The sequence below is a fragment of the Triticum urartu genome, chromosome 1 (genome assembly GCF_003073215.2).
Source record: "Triticum urartu cultivar G1812 chromosome 1, Tu2.1, whole genome shotgun sequence".
NCBI classification, from domain to species: Eukaryota; Viridiplantae; Streptophyta; class Magnoliopsida; order Poales; family Poaceae; genus Triticum; species Triticum urartu.
This window is the reverse complement of record NC_053022.1, coordinates 351,769,190-351,778,922: the sequence shown is the minus strand read 5'-3', so window position 1 is coordinate 351,778,922 and position 9,733 is coordinate 351,769,190. Positions and strand designations below refer to the sequence as shown.

Here is a 9,733-nt window from a genome sequence, read left to right as displayed (position 1 = left end):
ATTTTCATTTGTCAACATATTGTTTAATAAAATTTCAGCTTCATCCGGTGTTCTTTCCCTGAAAACAGAACCAGCACAACTATCCAGGTAATCTCTGGAGGCATCGGTTAGTCCATTATAAAAAATATCAAGTATTTCATTTTTCTTTAGAGGATGATCGGGCAAAGCATTAAGTAATTGAAGAAGCCTCCCCCAAGCTTGTGGGAGACTCTCTTCTTCAATTTGCACAAAATTATATATATCCCTTAAAGCATCTTGTTTCTTATGAGCAGGGAAATATTTAGCAGAGAAGTAATAAATCATATCCTGGGGACTACGCACACAACCAGGATCAAGAAAATTAAACCATATCTTAGCATCACCCTTTAATGAGAACGGAAATATTTTGAGGATGTAAAAGTAACGAGTTCTCTCATCTTTGGTGAACAGGGTGGCTATATCATTCAACTTAGTAAGATGTGCCACAACAGTTTCAGATTCATAACCATGAAAAGGATCAGATTCAACCAAAGTAATTATATCAGGATCAACAGAGAATTCATAATCCTTATCAGTAACACAGATAGGTGAAGTAGCAAAAGCAGGGTCAGGTTTCATTCTAGCACTTAGAGATTGCTTACTCCATTTAGCTAATAACCTTTTTAGTTCATTTATATTTTTGCAAGCTAAAATAGCGAAAGAAGCTTCTTGATCAAAAACATAACCCTTAGGAATAACAAGTGATTCTTCATCATCACTTTCATCAGTATCATCAGATTCAATATTTTCAATTTCTCTAGCCCTAGCAATTTGTTCATCAAGGAAATCACTAAGTGGCACAGTAGTATTAGGCATAGAGGTAGTTTCATCATAAGTACCTGATACGTCCATTTTGCATCATGCTTTTATATCGATATTTATTACATTATGGGCTGTTATTACACATTATGTCACAATACTTATGCCTATTATCTCTTATTTTACAAGGTTTACATAAAGAGGGAGAATGTCGGCAGTTGGCATTCTAGGCTGGAAAAGGAGCAAATATTAGAGACCTATTCTGCCCAGCTCCAAAAGTCCTGAAACTTAACAGAAGATGTTTTCCAAATATATAAAAAAATACTCAGCAGAAGAAACTCACCAGGGGGGCCATACCTTGCCCACGAGGGTGGGGGGTGCGCCCTACCCCCTGGGTGCGCCCCCCTACCTCTTGGGCCCCCTGGTGGCCCTCCGATGGCCATCTTATGCTATATGGAGTCTTTCGATGTGAAAAAAATAAGCCATCTTTTCGGACAAAACTCCGCCGCCACGAAGCGGAACCTTGGCGGAACCAATCTAGGGCTCTGGCGGAGCTGTTCTGCCGGGGAAATTTTCCTCCCGACGGGGGAAATCATCGCCATCGTCATCACCAACGCTCCTCTCATCGGGAGAGGGCAATCTCCATCAATATCTTCATCAGCACCATCTTTTCTCAAAACACTAGTTCATCTCTTGTATCCAATTCTTGTCTCCAAGTCCGGGATTGGTGCTAGTAGGTTGCTAGTAGTGTTAATTACTCCTTGTAGTTGATGCTAGTTGGTTTAATTGGTGGAATATCATATGTTTAGATCATATGTGCATACTAATACCTCTCTGATTATGAACACTAGTCGTCTACCCGTGCGTTGCACGGGCTAGCATATTTATTGTGGGGTAAAACATAAACTTTCATGAAAGGCAATGCATGGTTATTTATGGTCTCAATGACGTACTCTTGGATATAAAGATTGCTAAATTTTTTCTTTTGAGAAGCTACAATTTTTTTTTTATAAATTTATTCCTTGAGATTGAACTTGAAATTAGGATATTTGTTAACCTTAGTAGTTTGCTTGATAGCGATCAATTCTAGGTCTTCTTCAAAAACTTGTTTGGTGAATTGTATGCTACACAATTAGATTTTGCTATGATTTCTGTTTTTTTTGCTATGATTTTTTGTGGCCATAATGGATGTACTGTTGGATATAAATATGGGTGCTAAGTATGTTATTTTAAGAAACCATAATTTTTAAATGTTTTTTCTTGAGATTAAAATTAAAAATATTATCATATATCCCTAAACTTACTACTTTGCACGATCAATTCTATAACTCCTTCGAAAACTCCTTGGGTAAATTGTATAATCAACAATTAGATTTTACTATCATCTGTATTTTCTTTTTATGAGTTTCGTTTTGTGTAATATACTCTTTTTTTTTGGAATTACTTGACGCAGAACTGGATGTATTTTAACCGTAGTTTATTTGTAGGGAGTTGTGATGTCCATTTAAAATAAAATAGCCAGGAAGATAAAAATAATTATCCTGATTTTCGTTACTCTTTTTTTGTTAGTTACTACTAAAATTGGTCCCATATAGTCAACTGAAATAGAAATTGTATTTTCTGTATGAGTTACACTGTGGCTAATGTCCATTTAGATGTGCGCATTTTTATTAGTTACAGATTTTTGGTAGCATGAGCGGCGGGTTTCGGCGGCCGCGGTCGGCGCTGCCGTCGTGTCTAGTGCGCGCCCCTCTGACCGGCGCCATGAGAGCGGCTTCGCCTGTGGATCTCATGGACAGTGCGTGCATCATTAACCTTCTATAGTCCTCCCCGGCGAATCGCATCACATCGCCGGCCGGAGCGCCGGCCATCTGGCCGTTCCTCTTTGCGGTGTGGTACGCCGTCTCGGCCGAAGCTGCAATCTCCTCCGGCGCCCGCGTTGCTGAGCGGAGTTTCCTCATGCAGCAGCAGCGCCGGCAACTCCTATCCATCTACCAAAGAAAGTGGCATTATCTTATCCATTCAGTATGCATCTTTTCCTCTTTACTGTGCGTTTGCACGAACAGGTGCATATCTCCCTTTGCCTTACCATCTCCTCTTTGTATTAAATAAATTTGAGCAGCTTATGTTTGCATCTTGCTGTAAAGTGTACTTGAGAGACGATGGTAGAGGAGCCATCAAGGAAATTGCTGGCAGATGCAGCTACGAAATTACTTGTTCCAGTACTTTTTATTATTTGTGAAATTGGATATGACTGGTAGGCTATGTAAGAAAGAAATTTTATAGTAATTGAGAAAATGATCTTGGTTCTTCAATGGCTCTGTAACTTTAGAGCCACGTCCCTAATGCATACATATATAACTGGTATTAATCTTGTCAAATCAGTTGTTAGCCCTTGCTCGCATATTTTTGTTTACCTGTAAATGCAGAGAGAAGTACCTTGCTGACAAATATAATATTTCAGAGATAACCATTTAAAACAATTTTAAAAACAAATTTAAAACAGATAAGGCTGCTATGTCTTTCCAGAAAAAAAGGCTGCTATGTCTGCAACATATTATATTTGGTCATTTAAGAATGTTTGTATTTGTTCTTAACTTCTATTTCTAGTTATTTAAAAAATATCTATAATATATCCTTGTAAACAATGTTTTTTGCAACCTTGTCGGATGGACGCTCTTCATCTGATATAAGTATCCGCAATCCATTTCTGCTGGTAACCCTTGACATTGCAACATAGAGTTGGCCATGTGTGAACACTTGCCTTTCTAAGTAGAGTCCAACCTTTTTGAGAGATTGCCCCTGACTTTTGTTTATTGTCATAGCAAAGCACACTGATATTGGGTATTGTCTCCTTTTCAGAATGAAAGGCCATTTTGAATCACTTGGTGACATAATAATTCGTGGGATGTAAACTTTGTCACCAATGTTAGTACCTGTTATGACCTGGCCTTCGATGAAACGCTTTCCTAGCTATGTTATTGTTAGTCTTGTCCCATTGCAAAGTCCTGCACTTTGATTGATGTTCCTCATAAGCATTACTGGTAATCCTATTTTCAGCCTCAGTTCATGATCTGGTATTCCAGAAAATGTTAGACTATTTAGAAATTCAGTTGGGTACAACATATCTTCGTCTTCCACCGTAGACATTGCCTTGCATGTTGTATCTGAACTGAGATAGGTTACCTCTTCTCCAGGAATTTGACTCATGATGTAGGTGTTAATCTGGTCAACAGTCTCGTTCCTTGGGCACAGGATCGCTCTTTCCTCTAGGTATGTTCTATCAGTGTACTTGTTGTGTAATTCAGGGTATGTGTTATTAACTATAGATGCTTTTGGGTCATCTCCTTTATTTAAAATAAGGTCTTCTGGGATGCTAACCCAGTCTTCATCATCTATTGTTGTTGTTGTGCCATCGCCGATGTTTAGTATCCAGTTTGCAAATTCAGCTGTCTTTGCTTTCTCTTCTGGACTACCTTCGGATGAATTCAGACGCATATTTTCTGTGAGTCGGTACTCCTCAAAGTTCTTCCATAGGTAGGATCTCTTTATAGATGCCGAAATGATATGTTCCCTTTTCCCCTTTGGTATAACTGGTAGGATTTGTCTGAAGTCACCTCCCAAGACTACTGTCATTCCTCCAAACGGTCTATGCTCGGCATCCTCATTTGTGAATCGAAGTATGTCTCTCAAACTCTTGTCTAGTGCCTCAAAACAGTGCTTGTGTGTCATAGGTGCTTCATCCCATATTATCAGTGAAGTTTTCTTTATTAGTTCCGCGAGAAATGTTCCTTGCTTGATGTTGCATGTCGACTCGTTTGTGATTTTGAGCGGAATGTGAAATCTTGAATGAGCTGTTCTTCCACCGTGTAAAAGAAGTGCTGCTATACCACTTGAAGCTACTGCTAGAACTATTTTTCCTTCGGATCTTAATTTTGTCATGACTGCTTTCCACAGAAATGTCTTTTCAGTTCCACCATGTCCATCAACGAAAATCAGTTTTCCACGACTGCTGCTAACTGATTCTATTATAACATCAAAAGCCATCCTCTGATCTTGATTTAGCTTTTGTAGTAACTCTGTGTGCTCTATTCTTAAAGAATCTTTATCGTAGTTTAGTTCCTCATTTACTAATCTATTATTTATATCTTGAAGAATCGAACTATCTGGTAGTGGCATTCCTGGAAAATCTTTGAGGGACTTACCACCTTTAGCCAATAGGTGTTCGATCTCTGCCAAGAGGAGGCTCTTTATTTGCAATGAGTTGAGTTCTAGGGCCTGAAAATTGAGTATTCTTCTTTGCCGACGTTGGATGTCCTCAGATAGTAACTCCCAGTTTGTTTGCCACAACTTTGCAGGATCAGTCACCTCGCAAAATAAAAGTATTGTGCAGAAAAGTTGGCGCATTTGAGGAGCAGAGGCCCAATGGGATGCTTCCTTGATGCAGTCATCCCACTCCTTGTCGTCATTAAGTAGCCCAAGAGCATAACATGCAGATTTGTATGTTGGATATACAACCCCATCAACTGTTCGGGTTTCTTCATAGGATCTGCATCCTTTCACGGCATTTAGAAGCATTCTCAAGTAGTATTTTTCACCGCTTGTTGGTTGTGCATAGTAAATCCTGCCTATGGTTTTTTTACCACCACGTCTTTTCCTCCATTCTTTCTCTTTTGCATGCCAAGTCCATTTGGTTGGAAACTGTGCATACGTCAAACTGCGAGCTTCCTCATGCAATTGGTTGGCTGTCATCCATTCTGTGAACATAGTCTTTTCTATGTTAGGCCGATATATGATTTTATCTAAATCCATCGAGTCTGGGAATACCACAACATGTTCATTTTCTAGGTGAAATTGTAACCTTTCAACCGCAGGCTCTCTATACTGAAGAGGAAACTGAAATATGCGCCATGCGGCTTCACATCCAGAAATGTACCGAGCATCAAGGTATCTCTTGATTTCGTCGTCCCTGTTTGTTAATTTGCCACCTCTTGTTTCTCTTTGTTGCTCTTCTGTTTCTATTAATACAGTTGTTCGATCTTCTCCTTTGTGGATGTATTTGAATAAATACTTTATAGACCTTGATCTGTTGCACCATTCAACATTTATGTGGGCTTGATACTTGACCAGTATGTTTCTATTGTATGGCACAACAAATGTATTGTCTAGCTTCACTCCGTTTTTGTCCACAGTATTGCCATCATCTCGTCTTCTATATACTGGATAGTTATCTTCATCTATTGTAGTTTCAGTGCAAAAACTCTTGGGGAAATGTTTGGCACAACTTTTATCGACCATGCATGGTGATTTTGGGTGTGCTTGACCGCAAGGACCATGTATCATGTTATTTTGGCACTGCTTCATACCCATCTGGATCACTATTCTTGTCAGGAATTTCGGCTGATATGATTTTGTCGATCTGGGAAGGACTGGGATCTTTATCATCTGGATGTAGAAACACCAGTACATGTGCATGAGGGAGGCCTCTTTTTTGGAACTCTATCGTGTAGACAACTGCATGCAAGTAAAGAAATTTTAGAAGAAATGATTTTGGACAATCATCTAGGCAATAGTAAATCTGTAGTTGGTTGGTAAACTTACTCGCAATTGTTTGTCCAAAACACTTCTCGTTCTTTATGTCATACATAAGTTCCTTCAGTTTTAACATGAATACTCTGGCAACAATGTCTGGACGATCTTCAGGTTTCTAGCCTGGAATCAGATCCAACATATCCTGTATTTCCGGCCATTTCGGATTGCATGTAAAAGTGATGAAGAGATCAGGATAGCCAGCCCAAGGACAAATCGCCATGGCATCTTGGTAGTTTTGCTGCTTATTTCTAGGGCTACCATTATATGTTGAGGGTAGTATGATTCTTTGGCCAACTTGTTCAGTTCGTGTATCTCCATTTTCTATTGCATCATGCAGTCCTCTGTATAGTTCTGTCCTCAGCTTACCTTGGTTTGTCCTGTACCAATTTAGTCTCCATTGTTCAATGCACGTTGCTGCATCAACTAAGAACTGTAGGAACAAACGTCCACTCATTTGCAAGGTTGTTGCTTGGTTAAGACGTTGTTGGATGCGATATGCATAAAACTCCAGCATTGTTACATACTTTCTCTTACACTTGTCGCCTCTCTTTTTTTGATACTCTATTTCTGGTCTGAACCCATCTTCTCCATATGGAAAAAGCAAGGGGTATTGCATTGACATATAGCTTGGGTGAAACTCTGAAATCCTCTGTAACATTCTGTCTTTGGTCTCAATTATTATATCAAATTCATTATTTTCTCCGTCTTGTTCCCCGATAATTAGTGCTGCAACTTCTGAGGCAGATGGGAGGTTGTATTGTAGTCCATCTTTTGACCTTTTGTTGATCAATCTTAGTCTTACATCTTTAATATCTCGGTTTTCGAACCTGTCCCTTGCCATACGAAACGATTTGACTAAAACATTGTGCTCATCTAGCATCTCTAGTAGACCTTTGACAATGTTTTCATCTGGCTTTGTCTTACTCTCCATTGAAGTTGATGCAGTAATCCTGTTATGCACTTCATTTTCTGTGTCATGTATGTACAATTGGGCAAATTTTGGTTTCGTCACGTCATCTTTAGGAAGTAAAGTGCCAATCTGATGGTAGTTTTGGCCATTCAAACGGAAAACATATGGTCCAGGTGTCTGCTTATTAATTTCATAGTCAACCTTTCCTCCCATTGAAGTGAACGCGAACATGGAGTTGTACAACCTGATGTTCTGGCGAAAATTGGATGACTCTCCTCTTTCATTGTAACGTAGTAGCTGTCGGAGATACAACGGAGCTTGCTTCAGTGGTGGTAATTTAATTTTCCCTTCCTTGCAGCAGAGACCAAATTTTGGAACTGTGATGTTACGTGTGTTTGTGCTTCTCTCTCCATGCCACATAATGGCATTGCAAAATTCACAAACGCAATTTGGTTTTCCCAAATTTGAAACTTGAGTGACATCCTTTGCTATATTTGATACTTCACAGCCATTATTGTCCTTTTCTGTCCTTATTCGTTTCCTTTCCCTTTTCAGCTGGAGTATCTCTTTCCTTTTTCGTCTAGCTTCCTTCGTTGCTGCTTTGATAATATCTGATTGACTATCATTAGATTCTACTGTCGCAAGCTGCGAGGTTCCTTGCTCAGGTATTTGTATTGTTTGATCACCCAATATATTGCTGCATTATATTTTGGTATCATTTGAATAATCCAGGTAAATTAATGTCTATATAATTATTTTTTGGTATTGGGGTAATGAATACCTTCTGTTGTTTTGATTTGGTCCACCGTTACTTCGACGCAAGTTGAGTGCAGCTAGTGAATCCTGAAATGAGGGAAAAAATTGTAACGCTTTATTTGAGAGCAACAACATGCAGATAGAATTAAGTATATGGAAGTTAACAGTATTTCCTTTCTGGAGCCAAAGATCTGGCATGTACCCCATGTGATATTTCTCACTGAATATTTAACCTTGACTGTAGAAATTAAAATCTATTCCTCATTGGGAACATCACAAAAAAAATTAAGTACATGCTAGTGAGGACATCTTATAAGCACCTGATTCCTTTTCTGCTGAAGTATTTCTTTCCTTTTCCGTGCAGCATCCTTCATTGCTGCTCTAATGATGTCTGGTTGATTATCATTAGATTGTAGAGTGGCAAGTTTGGAGGTTGCTTTGTCAGGTCTTTCATTGCTGCATTAGATTTTGGTGCCATTTTAATAATCTAGGTAAATTAATGGGTATAAAATTGTTTTTATATTGTGGTAACGAATACCTATTGTTGTTTTTGTCAAGTCCATTGCGAGTTCGACGCATGCTGACTGCAGGTAGTTAATCCTGAAAAATATGAGGGAAAAATGTAAGCATTTTGTCCAAGAACAACAACATGCAAAGAGTATCAAGTATTTTGATAGTTGACCCGTGCACTTGGATGGGCTAGTATCATATTGATAGTCGAAATCCAATCATATTTAACTTTCTTAGAATTTTATTCCTCGTCGGGGTTATCACAAAGTATGTAAGCAGTACATGATAGTGAGGACATCTTGTAAGCACCTTATTTTACTTGTCCGGAAATTCTGAGTTGCTGACGATAATTTTAATGTACACATGTCAGGTACCACATTGTTTTGAAGGATGTTGTCTGGATCAATCAGTTTCCTGGAAATATTCTTGTTCTCCTACTGATAGTATGCCAACAAAGAATTGTAGATCATGTACATGTGTTATTACCTTTTAAGCAGAGGACATACTATATGGTTTGTAATTGGCAAACTAATTTTGATGTTTGTTCATCAATTTCTCTGTAGTTGCAATTAACAAAGCATATGTGATGAGATTACATAGTTGATGCATATAGTAGTGGAAGTTGGTAATGAATACCTGCAAGTACTGGCACACAACCTATCCGCTCCTGACTGCTTGCCGTGTAAGGATTAATTATCGCCTGTACGTGATGTAGGATGAGATCAGAGGTGATGTCTTGCCGGGATGAAGGATGTGATCGGCGGCGATGTCGACGAATTGACTTGATACTATATTTTACCAAAAGAGAGATAAGTGGATTTTGTTGTGTAGAATTTGTCACGCGTATGTTTAGATCTGAGCAGTTAGTCTTAGCGCTGTATGTCTTATACATGCACGTCTCCGTTCCATACACGTATAGTCTATGTATTTCATTCAAATTTCTATCCGTGTGTTTAACCATCCGTACACGTATAGTCTATGTATTTCATTCATATTTCTATCCGTGTGTTTAACCATCCAGAACTATCTACATGTCTTCATGGAAAAACCAATATTTAGTTCCAATCTAAACTTGAGTCATGGTCGGCCACGCATGATAGGGCTAGATGGCAAGACGGAATGCAGTGCGGACTGGAGCATGTACGTCAGAGCTAGGGCGACAGGTAGAATGGGTTATGCCCCAGGCTT

General features: G+C 38.9%; 1 long non-coding RNA gene across 9 annotated transcripts; it reads left to right on the top strand.

The window, feature by feature from the left end:
• The first annotated feature begins 2,410 nt into the window (after positions 1-2,410).
• On the top strand, positions 2,411-9,190 carry LOC125511477. Of its 9 annotated transcripts, none has more exons than XR_007285032.1 (8): positions 2,412-2,802; positions 3,640-3,705; positions 3,975-4,050; positions 4,207-4,282; positions 4,378-4,457; positions 4,933-5,040; positions 5,136-7,944; positions 8,916-9,190. It is a non-coding gene; the product is annotated as an uncharacterized LOC125511477 (long non-coding RNA). The 9 variants fall into 9 exon arrangements; XR_007285019.1 differs by having other exon boundaries at positions 2,413-2,843; XR_007285033.1 differs by having other exon boundaries at positions 2,411-3,705; positions 4,214-4,282.
• The last annotated feature ends 543 nt before the right edge of the window (positions 9,191-9,733 follow it).